This window comes from Zingiber officinale, chromosome 4A (genome assembly GCF_018446385.1).
Source record: "Zingiber officinale cultivar Zhangliang chromosome 4A, Zo_v1.1, whole genome shotgun sequence".
Lineage (NCBI taxonomy): Eukaryota > Viridiplantae > Streptophyta > Magnoliopsida > Zingiberales > Zingiberaceae > Zingiber > Zingiber officinale.
In genome coordinates, this window is record NC_055992.1 from 148432278 (window position 1) to 148447473 (window position 15196).

Here is a 15196-nt window from a genome sequence, read left to right on the forward strand (position 1 = left end):
GTGAGAGAGAGAGAGGTTTTAGGGTTTTCTTCTGCGCCAAGAATCCAACGGGTGAGGCTACTTCCTCGCTTATATTAAAATATAGATTTCCAATTTTGAAGTCAAGTTCTTCCATCGTGGTTTGGTTTGGTGAAAGAGCTGGACTTTTCTTCTAATCAAAGTAGGGCAAAAATTAAATTAATAGATGGTCCCAAATAAATGAATAATCTAAATCGTCAAAGGATTTTTTTTTTTACATCCTACAGTAGGTTTTAGATAAAGATACTTTTTATTTAAGTGAGTAGTTATTACCATATGAAAAATTAATTATTTTATTTTAATCAAAATTATTATTATATATAAAATATTATTACAACAAAATAGTTTTTTATCATTTTTAAATTGATAAAAATTACTTTAAAATAATTTTAATAGTTACTTAATTAGTTGTTCCATAGTCATAGCTTAACTCTAAAGGTGCGTTTGGTTCAAATTATATGTATAATCTTAGTTATGTGATTAAAGCTTAAAATCTTAAATTTCAAATACTATTATATTAAAATATTTTTTTATCAACTTGGTAAAAATATTTAAATTTTATTAAAATCACTTTATGTTTGTTAAAATTATTTTCAAATAATACGGTATAATAATATTATATTAGTTGTTACATATTGTAATAACTAGTGAGCTACTATAATAATGTTAGAAGGGTTGTAATAGCCTAATAGTAGTTAGGTATAATAATGTTGGAAATAAGAATATTTTGGGATAAAAAATAAAGTTGGGGGCTCATTTAATTATTTTTATCAAAAGAGCATTTATTTGACTTTTGATGGAAAAATATAATTATACTCATGCTAAACAGCTCTCGGTTCCCTCTAACGAAGAAGTTATTTGTTACAATCACAACTCAAATCCTTATTCATTGATATAAATCTATCATTTAAATATCAACTTAAATATATCCTAAGGAGAACGAACACTTATTTGACGGTCCATTAAATTTGAGAGTCCTCTTGATTTTTACCCATTAAACTAAACGGTATAATTTGATTTTTTTTTTTTATTCAATAAAAAATAAAAGAAAAAAATAGAAAATTTAAAAGAAGTTGGGTAAAAATTAAAAAGGATACTCTAATTATAAAAAAGTGTATTTTTTTTTTTAAATAAGAGAATATTTATTCAATATATTTGTTTATGCCAATTTTGTCAAAACACCTGTAAAAAAAATTAATTCAATTTAATAAAAAAAATATATGAATCATTTTTTATATATGATCTTGTTCGAAAGTCGAGAAGACAGATGCTGAAGATGTGACGCTCTTGTTGACCTCCGGTGGACTTCGCTCCCGCTTGCAATACAAGCAGCGTCAGTGCCGATCCAAGGAAGGGGTCCCCGATAATGACCCTCCGACGCTCAAGTCAGTCTCCCGCGAGGTAAGAACAAGCAAAGAGAACTGTAGCGTAACAATAGAAATCGCGAGAAAAGCATACCTTCACCGTTGACTGGACCTCCCTTTATATAGGGCTTTTGTAGCATGTGTGCACGCTTCTTAAAGCGGACACGCTATCCCAAACTTTCTCTGAAAAGATATGTCAGTAAAGTGTCCTTAACACAGTACCTTAACGAGTCGAGCATATCTCTGAAGTGATAGTGGAAGCTTCCGTCGTACGATCCTCTGTCTGACCATGTCGCATGTTAGTGGCACTAGCTCCCAAACGGATGTCGAAGGATATCTCGCTATGTTTGTTGCTTGGCCGAGCGGAATGGTCGCTCGGCCAGAATTCTGATATCCTTGCGTCCGCTGCCACACCGAGTGAGATAGTCGTTCGGCTGAAAGTCCCCTATCCGAGTGTCGTCCGTTGCTGGGCCAAGCGGAATTACCGCTCGGTCGGAAGCCCGCTGTCCATATGCTCTATTGCTTGGCCGAGCGAGATAGCCACTCGGCGGGCAGTTCACTGTCCATGTGCTCGGCTGATGCCGAGTCTGCTACTAGGCTGAGCGGAGGAGCCGCTCAGCTCGGCTTCTGCACATCCCTTGAGCATCGGCTTGATTACTCCGTGTCGGAGACGATAGGTCGGTGCTTAACCCCCGGTCGGAATATGTCTCGCCCAACCTGCCAAGAACGTCCATCCGATTGTATCGAGCCGTCCATCCAGTGATCGTCTTGACTTTGACTTCCACCATCGCAGCGGGGTGGGGCCCCTCATCATCACCGCATCACAAGCCTCCCCTTCAAGTCTAGTCGAAGGAGGTTATAGTCTGACTGACTGGACCATTATATGAACTGATTCCCTCTCGATCGGCCTTCGTCACTGTATGGACTCCGATCAGGATGGGCCCGATCCTCGCCGATCGGCCTTTTGAGGCTTGTCACTCGGTCATAAGCATGCTCCCTCGATCCGATCGGACGGACAAATTAAGGTTTGCACTTGTAGAACTCGGGTGAGTGCGGACTAGGCTGACATCATCCTGATTTATTGGGAATTGTGTAAATCCCCTCTCATTAAGACAGAGCATGTTCCCACGCTTGCATTAACTGTCGACCCGTGGTAGCATGCCATGTGTCACTCCCACCGTCGTTGCATGTCTGACGTGACTGGCATTGATTGCGACGCTTGATGGTTTGAATTCAGCAGCGAGATCTCGTCCTAGGTTTCCGCGACCTAGATCGGATGGCTCCAGTCAGCCGAGCATGGGGTATATGAGCCCGTTGTGTCTCCGACGACTTCTGTGCCTCTGCACGATTTGCTGATCCCGCGCGCTTTGCTCTTCGGCGATCCTCCGTTCCCCTTTTCCGACGACCCCTTTTTCCCCAATAAGCTATCTTCCTATCACGTTCGTTTTTGAGTAGTTGATTCACTTTTTGGTTCCGGTGAAACCCCCAACGACTTTTTTCCTTTGATCGCGTCTCTGTCTCCCGACAGCCTCCCTTTTCCTTTATTTTCGAGATGGCAAGCTCTTTGCAATCGTCGACTCCCATCCCTGAATTCTGGTATACAATCATGGAGTTTATGTTTGATGAGGGCGGCGCTGAGGGCCTTAGAAATGCCTTTGAAATTTCATCTAACCACGAGATCATTCTGCCTTCGTCGTCCGATCGACCAAATGCTCCCCCGACTGGCATCATCTATCTGTTCAGGGATCATTTTACCCCCGGTTTGCGATTCCTATCCATTCTTTCATTATCGCAGTTTGTAAATACTTCTGCAACTCTCTTACTCAACTCGTGTCGAACTCCTTCTGTCTTCTGTGAGGCGTCATCGTCTTGTTTCGGCTGCACAACATCCCTCTTATCCCTTGTGTCTTCCATTATTTTTATTACCCGAAGCTGTCTGAGCCGGGGACCTTCTGTTGGTGCAAGGTGCACCAGAATCAAACCTGAGTTTTGATGTTGTCAAAGGTTCAAGTTAAGGCTTGTTATGATCTGATATTTGGCTAAGTGTGCAGGCTATTTACTACTCAATCAGGAAAGCCCTAGCCATGGCCAGACAGTAAAGTCCAAACATGTCTGGAGGACCTAACGTTTGGCAGGTAGGTTGAGGTAAATAACTGGAGGAGCGACAGTGAGGTCGAGTTCCTGAAGGGAATAACCTAAGGTCACTGATCCAACTGAAGAAACCGGGAAGGTTTCCAAGTTGAGATCAAGACAGTCCTAACTGTTATACTCATGTATATTACTATTATAACTGTACTAACTTTGTTTTGCAGGAATATTCTTGTTATATCAAACTAACTTTGTGTTGCAGAATTGTATGACCCCTTGGACTTCAAATGGTCATCACTTTTGACTCAGAACTCAGAATCAGGCTCTGTCAGCGGCCACGTGACCAGCACTCAGAAACCTTCAAATTACCAAGGGTTTGGTCGACTGAACAGGAGGTTCAGTAAACCGATCAAGGCATTTTATCAGTCGACCGAAAAAAGGTTCGGTCGACCGAACAGGCAAAAATGGCAAAGCAGATCAGGATCGAAAATATGGCATCACAGCATGATCGGTCGACCGAAAATGAGGTTCGGTCGACCGAACCAATAAAATCATTAATAGAGCATTAAGTGCGAATCTCGGCGAGAAGGGAAATTCACTGTTCGGTCGACCGAACAAGGTTATCGGTCGACCGAACCATTAAAGATCAGTTAATGCTCGAAGATCAGATCTCAGCGAATCTCAACACAGAAGGAATGGAGCGGGTTCGGTCGACCGAACTCAGGGATCGGTCGACCGAACGTCGAAGGTTCTTATAAAAGAGAGCTCGAGGTCCAGGGCTGAGATAGATTGTTTGGGTTCGAAGTCAATCTCTGTGCTAGCTGCTATTGTTCGTGCTACTGCTCTACAACTCTTCTACACACAAGCAAGTGCCGACCGAGCTTCAACTTTCACATACTGTCGGTATACTTTACTTTTGTATTGCACTTAAACTCATATAAGATAGTAGGCTTGTTACTATCTTATATTATTGTATTTTGTACGCATTACTTCTTTTCGAGGTTTTCGGAAAGAAGAATCTTAGTGGATTGCTCATCGGTGCAGTCAAGGACTGCGAGCCTTCGAGTAGGAGTCGAGCTAGGCTCCGAACGAAGTAAATGAACTTGTCTCTTTATATTTTTCCGCTGCTTACTTAAATTGTTTTGAAATACGAAAAGAAAAGTTTTTTAAAAGAGCGCGATATTCACCCCCCCCCCCCCTCTATCGCACTTTATCGATCTATCACCTTCCTCTTCCAATCTAGGGTCGGTTTAGTATTTTTTGATAAAATACCAACTTCCAATAAACATTGGAGCAAGTACTTTTTTTTCATGCGTCTTCCCGAGCGGCCATAATTCTCAACCCACTGGCAGCTCGAAGTGGCACCTCAACCCCCACTGAAAAACAACAAGAGCTGATTGGACTATCTGAATGCTGCAGTGATGCTGGCCGGGCAGAAGTACGACATCCACAAGTTGTTGCTTGAGGGTGCCCTCTACATCTTTGGTCTCAGTCCGATCCGCACCCGGCTCTCGACCTGCCTAGGTATGCAACTACTTTACCCTTTCCCTTTAATGCTACCTTATTTTTCTTTTTCTCCTGCAGTCGAAGTCATGATGTGAGTGCAGATGGCCGACAAGGCGAAACTTACAGACACTACGATCGAAGCGACGACTATCGAAGAGCTGACGAGCTGCGATCTGCAACCGGTCGACTCCCACGAAGATCCACTCGGCCTGAGCGAGGAGGTGCCCGTGGAAGTGGGCGAAGGCGAGGCTAGCCATGCGCCGAGCGAAGGAGCCACCCCGGGCTCGTAGCCTCCGGTAAAGTGGCGCCCCATCATTCCTGTCGAGGAACCATCGGGTTTGACCTCCTCTGACATGCCACTGACCAGGCACCGAGCAGAGCCATCTTCGCGTTCTGCTACCTCGGGCACGCAGCCGGCCGAGAGGGTCGGAACTTTGACTCTAGCTCTACTCCCAGAAACTGTGGAGGCTTCATCACCCGATCGGACACCCTTCCTAGCCAAGCTCCATGATCAAATTATCTCCAAGGATGCCGCGCTAGCCGCCATCAAGGATGAGCTGGAGGGATCCCGCGTGGCGCTGCGGATTTACCAAGATGCTGAAGGGAGTAGGTTTGAAACCATGAAGCAAGCCTACCTCTGCTCGAACGCATTCTGCGACAAATTCACCGATCGAGCCCTTCGACTGTTCGACTTGGCGATCGAAGGGACGATCGGTCACCTTCGCGAGGGAGGCCACCTGTCGGCCGCTGTGACTAGTAAGGTCATAAGCCGAGACAAGCTAACAACCGCTCTGCCCGACGACATACTAGATTACCTAAAGTGAGGCTGAGGGCTCCATCTTTGTAATCTCTACTTTGTAAATTTTGAAGTATTAATGCATGTTTGGCTGTTCGGCGAGACTTTTTCTTATTATATTAGCTTTTTGGTCTTCCTTTGATCGTATTGTAGTCCCATAACTCCTCCGCTCAACCGTGGTTTGTATGCGTGTTTGATCAATTCGTCTTTCTTTTCAAGTTGCGGAGCTCAAAGTGTTTTGGTACATTCTCTCGAACAGGTCGTTCATCTGCAAATTTGGGGGCTTGGGCAACCCTTATTTACTGTCAGCTGTTCGACAGCTCGCGTAGACTCAGGTCTATCATTGCCGCTTGGCTATTTGATGAAGCCCCGGGTTTAACGTCGTCGTTCAACGATTTGGTGTAGACCCCGCGTTTAACGTCACCGCTCAACGGTTTGCTGGAGACCCGCGTTTAAGGTCATCGCTCAACCATTGGTGGAGACGAGGGTTTAAGGTCGCCGCTCGATCGTTGATGGAGATGAGAGTTTAAGGTCGTCGCTCGACCGTTGATGGAGATGAGGGTTTAAGGTCACCGCTCGACCGTTGATGGAGACGAAGGTTTAAGGTCATTGCTCGACCGTTGATGGAGACACGCATTTAACGTCGTCGCTCGATGGTTTGTTGGAGACTCGCATTTAACGTCGCTGCTTGACGGTTGATATACACTCGCACCCGGGTTTAAGGTTGTTACTCGACTGTTGATGGAGACACGCATTTAACGTCGCCGCTCGACGGTTGGTTGTAGACCCGCGTTTAACGTCGCCGCTCAACGGCTAGTGAAGATGAGGTTTTAACGTCGCCGCTCGACGGTTGGTGGACATACGCGTTTAACATCGCCACTCAACGATTGTTGTATACTCTCACCCGGGTTTAAGGCCGCAGCTCGACCGTTAAGGGAGATGCACTTAAAAGAGGCATTTGCTTTTTTATTCAAGCTTTGCCTTGCATTCGACAAACATACAATAATTATGAAATACAGGATTCACTTGTGCACCTCTCATCCAACCCTGTAGGGTTGAAGATGGTTCACGCTCTAGGGTCTCTCGAGCTGCCTCCCTTCTTCGTCCTCCAAATAGTAGGCGCCCGAACGGAGCTTCCACATGGCCTTGAACGATCTCACCCATGGTTCCTTAGGCTTGGCGACATCACCGACCGACTTTACTTTCTTCCAGACGAGATCACTGACCTAAAAGGACTTCGGGATCACTCGCTAATTGTAATTCTGCTTCATACGTTGTCGGTAGGCCATTATCCGAACAACGACTTTTGCCCTTGCTTCGTCCACCAAGTTGAGCTCCATCAACTTCCGTTCGGTGTTCCCTTCGTCGTAGTGCTGCACCCGATCAGATTCTACCCCGACCTCCATGGGGACAACTGCTTTGCTGTCATATACCAAATGGAGTTATGCCGGTTGCCTCTTTCGGAGTCGTGCGGAGAGCCTATAGCACACTGGGGAGCTCGTCAACCCAGCTGCTTCCCATGTGGTTGAGCCGAGCACGCAAGACTCGGAGGGTCTCCCGATTGGCGACTTCCGCTTGCCCATTGCCTTGAGGGTAGGCCATCGAGGTGAAGGATTATTGGATAGCATAGCCTTCACACCATTCTTTGAGCTCCCGACCGGCGAACTGCCTCCCATTGTCAGACACGAGTCAGCGCAGAATTCCGAATCAGTAGATAATGTTCTGCCAAATAAATTTGGTGACCATCTGCTCGGTGATTCTGGCAAGCGCCTTAGCCTCTATCCACTTCGAGAAGTAGTCCACCGCAACCAATAGAAACTTTCGCTGCCTGGTTGCTATAGGGAAAGGTCCCACGATGTCCATGCCCCATTGGTTGAACGGGTACGATACCGTGGATGCTTTCATCTTCTCGGTTGGTCAGTGCGGTATGTTGTGGTACTTCTGGCAAGATAGACAAGTTAGCACCGTCCGAGCGGCATCCTCCTAGAGGGTCACCCAGAAGTATCCAGCCAGAAGTATTTTTTAGGCCAAGGTGTGGTCGCCTGGATGACCTCCGCAAGAGTCTTGGTATACCTCATTCAGGATGTAATCGACATCTTCCGGTTTGACGCATTTGAGTAAGGGCTGGGAGAAGGCTTTCTTATAGTGCTGGTCTCCGATCAATGTGAACCGACTGACCCTCTTCTTTATCAAGTGTGCATCCTCCGGATCGGCAGGTACAATTCCCGAACGACTGGACGACCTTGACAAAGTTCTTACATTCGGGAAGGTGATTCCCTCCATTCGGTCGATATGGGCTACCAGTGAGACTTGTTCGATCGGCTGACCTCTGAAGATCAGCGTTAACGAGCTAGCCAGCTTCACTAGCTCATCCGCTGCTTGGTTCTCCGCTTGGGGGATCTTCTGTATAACCACTTCTTGAAAGTTGGCCTTCAGCTTTTCAAAAGTCTCGTCATAGAGCCTTAGCCGTGTGTTGCTTATTTCAAAGGTCCCGGATAATTGCTGGGTGGCGAGCTGGGAATCCGAGTGTATGAGGACTCCATCCGCTCCCATGTGCTAAGATGCTTGCATGCCAGCTATCAATGCTTCATACTCGGCCTCATTGTTAGTAGCTCGGTAGTCTAGTCGGACAGATAACTGCATCCGGTCTTCCCGAGGTGAGATGAGGATTAAGCTGATCCCGCTGCCTTGCTGAGTGGGCGAGCCATCCATATATATCTTACAGGTTGTCGCCGGCTCTTCACTCTGGACTTCTATGACAAAATCCGCCAGGGCTTGAGCCTTGTTCGTCGCTCGAGATTCATATTGGATGTCGAACTCGCTAAGTTCAGTCGTCCACTTGATCAGCCATCTGGATACCTCTGGATTGTGGAGAATCCTTCCCAAAGCACTGTTGGTTATCACTATTATTGAGTGCGCTAAGAAGTACGGGTGAAGCCTTTGTGCGGCGAGTACCAGTGCATAGACCAACTTTTCGAGACCCGTGTAGCGAGATTCAACATCCTTTAATATATGACTCAGAAAATATACAAGTTGTTGATCTTGGCCATTCTGCCCGACCAGAGAGGATCTAACGACTTGTTCATTGGATGACAAATATATCTAGAGTAGCTCTCTCGCAATTGGCTTGGCTAACACAGGTAGTGCACTCAGATACTCCTTCAGCTCCTCCAGCGCCCGGTCACACTCAGTATCCCATTGGAATTTTGTGGCTCAGTGCAGTATCTTGAAAAATGACAGGCTTCGATCGAATGACTTGGATATAAACCGGGACAATGCCGTGATCCGACCGGTCAGCCTCTGAGCTTCCTTCAAATTCTGAGGCGGAGGCATGTTCTGCAAAGCGTGGACCTTGCTGGGATTGACTTCAATGCACCGCTCGATGATGTAACCTAGGGAGCGACCACTCTTCGCGCCGAACAGACACTTGCTCGGGTTCAACTTTATTTCGTATGCCCTTAGCGTTCGGCGGGATTCATTGATATTTGTGCATAGGTTAGCAACTCAAAGGGATTTGATGAGTATGTCATCGACGTATACCTCCATATTATGATCGATATACTGTCGGAACACTTTATTCATTAACTTCTGGTAGGTGGCTCCGACGTTCTTCAGTTCGAATAGCATGATGTTGTAGCAGTATGTTCCGTCGACCGTGATAAAGCTGACCTTCTCTTGATCCTCGTGGGCGAGTGGTACTTGATGGTATCCTTGATACGCGTCGAGCATGCAGATCAGCTTACAGCCTACCGTCGAGTACACCAGTTGATCTATCCTAGGCAACGAATAGAAGTCCTTCATGCATGCCTTATTTAAGTCGCGGAAGTTGATGCAAACCCGTCATTTGTTGCCCGACTTGGAGACTAGCATCACATTGGCTAGCCAGCTCAGGAATTGGACTTCCCTTTTGTGGCCGACTTCCAATAGCTTTTCTATCTTCGCCCGTATGATCATGTTCTGCTTTGCACTGAAATCCCTTTTTCTTTGTTTGACCGGCCGAGCGTTCGGTCGGATGTGAAGCTCATGTTGGGCCACGCTTGGGGAGATGTCGGGCAGCTCATGTGTTGACCAAGCGAACACATCGTGATTCTGCTTGAGGCAGGTAATCAACTCTGTCTTCTTCTCTTCTTCCAGTAGACGCCAACGAAGGTCGTGGCTTCTGATCGGCTCGGGTGTATCTGAACCTCCTCCTTTTCTTCATACACCAAAGTTGGAGGTTTTTCGATGATAGCGTTTACCTCTAGCCGTGGAGTCTTCCGAGCGGCCTTGGCCTCGGTCTTGACTATTTCCACGTAGCAGCGCCAAGAGGCCAGTTGGCCGCCCTTGACCTCGCCCACCTGGTCGTCCACTGGGAACTTTATTTTCTGATAGTAAGTGGATACTACCGCCCGGAATTCGTTAAGGGCCGGTTGGCCCAAAATAACGTTGTAGGCAGATGGTGCGTCTACAACTATGAAGTTGGTGGTCCGGGTCCTCTTCAACTGCTCCTCTCCCAGCGAGATAGTTAATCTTACCTGACCGATCGACAATACTTCATTGCCTGTGAACCCATAGAGCAGGGTCTCCATGGGCAGCAGCTCGCTGCGATCGATCTGCAGCTGATTGAACACCTTCTTAAAAATGATGTTCACTGAACTCCCCATATCGACGAAGGTTTGGTTAATGGTATAGTTGGCGATCACCGCTCAGATGATTAAAGCATCATTATGAGGGATTTCGACACCCTCCAAATTGCTAGGACCGAAGTTGATCTGAGACCCTTTGTTGCCTCTCCGTAAGTGTACGGAAATATTGTAAGCAATATAAAAGATTATCATATCCACAGGGACTGGAATAAGCACTAAGAATATCTCAACGCGATTTAGTTAGACAACAAATCAATGGCTTGACAAAGTCTAAGTGTAATTATGAAAAGTAAATAAAGGAATGAAAGAATAAGCAACAAGAATAACGGCAATGATAAGGGATATTCTAGGAGTTTTGGTTTCTTTGTAAGGTTATTCAATGTAAATGATCTACCAAATCTTTTTTCTCAATTGTCCATTATTTGTAGCAGGTTGTTGGTTCTCTCTTGCAATAGAGAACCAACCTAGGACTGAAATCCATATCTAGATTGATCAATTAGGAATGAATCTATGTTGTCCTTACACGGACTTGCCTGTCACGTGCGCCCCTCGGAAAATCAACATAGGAATCCATCACTCATCAACCCATCAAGATATAAAGATTAACACAACCTATCTATCCTACCCCCTTGAATGTCCTTATTTCACCTTCAAGATTCTCCCTCAAACGTCCTTACACGAGCATGTTCCTGTCACGAAGATCCCTCGTAAAATCGAATGAGAAATCACCTCTACAAGATCTACAAAGTATTCAATCATTCAATCAAGCATGGTAATTAGGCACAATCTCAACAATCCACACAAGAAAGAATAGATACAAACATGATAAAATCATAGAAATAGGAAATTGACATATCCACAAGAGTTTTATATCAAGATATCCTTACAAATACTCCCTCCATTACTAGAACAAAAGATCTACTCCATAAATCCAAGAAAGAAATCCTAAGAAACAAAGATTATAAGCATTCTTAATCCCTCAAATCCAAAAAAGGAGAGAAAGAAAACTTATCTACGGAGAAGAATAGTTTTCGGATCCAATCCTTCAATCTTGGAGTCGAATCGGTGAAGATCCTCCCTAGAATCACCGGAAAATCCCTCCAAGATGGAGGGAAATCGCTCAAATATTCCTTTCTCCCAAAGGGGAGAAGATCCCCTTTCAAATCTTGAAGGAAGACTTATATAGAAGAGGGGTTTGGGCGCCACACGACCCCGAAGCACGGCCGTGTGAGGTTCACACGGCCTGATCCATTCTCTTCTCTGCCAACCTCACATGGCCGTGTGAGGTACACGGCCGTGGCTTGCCTATACCAACGATCCCCTTACACGCCGTGTAGATCTATACGGCTTGTACTGCCTTCGCCTCTGGAAACCCGGCATGGCCGTGTGGTGCACACGGCCAGCACTCTCTTGCTCACTAGAAACCTCACACGACCGTGTAGGGTACACGACCGAGGCTTCTCTGGTCTCTGGAAAACTGACATGGTCGTGTGGTGTACACGACCTAAGCTTTATTGAGCTTCAAAACTCAACACGACCATGTGAGGTTCACACGGCCAAGCCATCTTCCTTCTCTGCTGCAGCTACACGGTCTCTCATCTCCACACGGTCTGGGCAAACCCCCATGGCAGGGTCGTGTGGGGTTCAGGTACAATGACTTCCTCCATTGCTTTGCTTGTAGATTTAGCCTCGAACGCGCATCCTTCACCAAATTCGACTCATGTGTACAGAAAATGCACAAAAGCAGATCTCCGAACAAAGAGAGTAAATATGCTAAAAAGGAAAGCTAGAAGTACGGAAATGCATAGATCAAGCATGCTCAAAATATGTGAATGTGCGTCAAAACATGCTAACAAGTGTATACAATCTACGCACATCACCCTTCAACCTTCTCCTTGCTGCACCCGGTGACATGGATCCCGAGCGTATGATTTCTTGGCACGGTGGGAGTCTTCGCTGGTCGACCCTCCGACGATCATGCCTATCTCTCCCTGGGAAGCGTTGTTCCTGTTTTCCTCTTCCCGGGCAGACGACCTATTTCACTCGGCCGGGATCATGGAGGGATCAATTTCCTCCCTCCGCCGGTGGTGATGCCTCCCAAGCTCCCTTCTTTCTTCTCGTCACTCGGTCGAGCAGCGACGACCTCGTCGATCAGGAGATGGGGAGCGACGACGATACCCCTTGGGGGCTGGGCGTCTCCCCGTGCGTTGTGCGTCGCTGACTGGTGGAATGAACAAAACATACGCGTCCATACCTTGCCCTTGGATGCCTTGGGCCGACCGGATGCCACATGTTGTACGATGTGCACCCTAGTCTCTTGGTGCGGTTATGCTCCTTCAGTTCTCGGCCCCTTGGGCGGTAGATGGCTGCTAACCGGTCGATTCTCGGTCGACGTCGAGTGCTCGGTCGACGCTTCCTTTCTTCTGGTCGCCTAGGCCTCCTCCATGTTGATGTATTCGTTGGCCTTTTTCAGCATGTGGTCAAAGTCCGGAGGCGGCTTCCTGATGAGTGACCGAAAGAAGTCCCCTTTGGTGAGCCCCTGGGTGAAAGCATTCATCATGGTCTCGGAGAAGACCAAGGGGATGCCCATGGCCACTTGATTGAAGCGCTGGATGTATGCTCGGAGTGCTTCCTTGGGCCCTTGTTTAAGGGCGAAAAGTCTGACGCTTATCTTCTGGTAGCGTCAACTGCTGGAGAAGTGGTGCTGGAAGGCAGCTCGGAAATCTTTGAAACTTCGTATTGAGCCGTCCGGCAACCTTCTAAATCACCGTTGCGCCGATCCGGAGAGAGTTGTGAGAAAGACTCTGTACTTTACTCCGTCTGTGTACTGGTGCAGCGTAGCCTCATTGTCAAACTGATCCAGATGATCATCTGGGCTGATCGTCTCGTTGTATATCTCGATCGCCAATGGGGCGTAGTGTCGAGGCAGAGGGTCTTGTAAGATCTCCTCGGAGAATTGCCTATTGATCCGTTCGGGGGACGCGACGTTTCGGGCCACTTTTCCTTTCCGCGCATCCTGAACAGGCGCCTCGTCGGAAGAAGATCCCCACTCCTGATACGCTTGGGCTATCTCCGAGGGGGTTTGGAACAAAGCCCGATGGAAGGGGATTGGCGCGGGCGGCGCTTCCCCTTGGGTGCTGGTTGGCTTTTGGTTCTGCTCCCATACGGAGAGTTGCTCCACTTGGTCTTCTTGCCCCGCTCGCCTATCGGGCGCCGAGGTTGCAGGTTACGGTGCTGGTTGATCGACTATCGTTTGTTGTTGATGCTGCTCCATCATTTTTGCTGCCTGTGCTTGCACAAGCATCTCCAACTCCTCTTGAGTGAGCGTCACGGTGGTAAGTCGTCCAGCGTCTTCCATTTTTTTTTGGCTCGGATTCAGGTGACGTTCCCACAGACAGCGCCAAATATGATCCTCTCCGAAAGTCGGGGAGACGGATGCTGGGGATGTGGCACTCTTGCTGACCTCCGGTGGACTTCGCTCTCACCTACAACACAAGCAGCGTCAGTGCCGAGCCAAGGAAGGGGTCCCCGACAATGACCCTTCGACGCTCAAGTCAGTCTTTGGCGAGGTAAGAAGAAGCAAAGAGAACTGTAGTGCAACAGTAGAAATAGCAAGAAAAGCATATATCCGCCGATGACTAGACCCCCCTTTATATAGGGGACCTGTAGCGTGCGTGTACGCTTCTTAAAGCGGGCATGCTATCCCAAGCTTTCCCTGAAGAGATATGTCAGCAAAGTGTCTCTGACACATTATCTTAACGGACCTAGCATATCTCTGAGTGATAGTGGAAGCTTCCGTCATATGATCCTCTATCTGACCATACCGTCTGTCAGCGGTACTAGCTCCCAAAAGGATGTCGAAGAATATCTCGCTGTGTCTGTTGCTTGGCCGAGCGGAATGATCACTCGGTCAGGATTCTGATATCCTTGCGTGACAGTGGCGTAGCTAAGATTTTCACTCAAGAGGGGCAAAGCGACGGAGTCGGCGAACGATGACGGTGAAGCTGGCAGCAAATAACGGTGTCAGCTAAGCGAAAGAAATTAATTAAGTAAATTTCACCTCAATTAAAAGGTATTTTTTTATGGAGCATCGGCGAAGAGGCGACGTTAGCCAAGTGAAGACAACAACCATGCAACAAATGACAATGACGATAGTAGCAATTGGTGTCCGACGATAGCGACTTGGGCTATAACGGTAGCGACATGTTGTAAAAGATTTTATGGATAAAATTAGAGTTAGAAAAAAGAATATGAAAGAAATTATAAGAAGAAAAAAATGAAAAGAGAAAAATAAAAGTGGGATTAGAGAAGGAAGAAAAAAAACGGATAAAAAAAATTGACTTGGAAAAAGAGGAAAATAGGTTAAGTTGAAAGGGTTTTAATTGGATTTTTTTGCTAAAAAGATGAGAAAATTTCAAAATTTATAACTATACATTTTTTTTAAAATTTTTTTCCCCACCGTATTAATATTTTCCTTGAATTCCAGGGGGTGCGACCGCACCCCCTGAGCCTTATATAGCTACGCCCCTACTTGCGTTTGTTGCCACACTAAGCGGGATAGCCGCTCGACTGAAAGTCTCCTATTCAAGTGTTGTCCGTTGCTGGACTGAGCGGAATGACCGCTCGACCGGAAGCCCACTGTCCATATGCTCTATTGCTTGACCGAGCAGGATAGCCGCTCGGCGAGCAGTTCATTGTCCACGTGCTCGACTGATGCCGAATTTGCTGCTAGGCCGAGCGGAGGAGCCGCTCGACTAGGCTTTTGCGCGTCCCTTGAGCGTCGACTTGATTACTCCGTG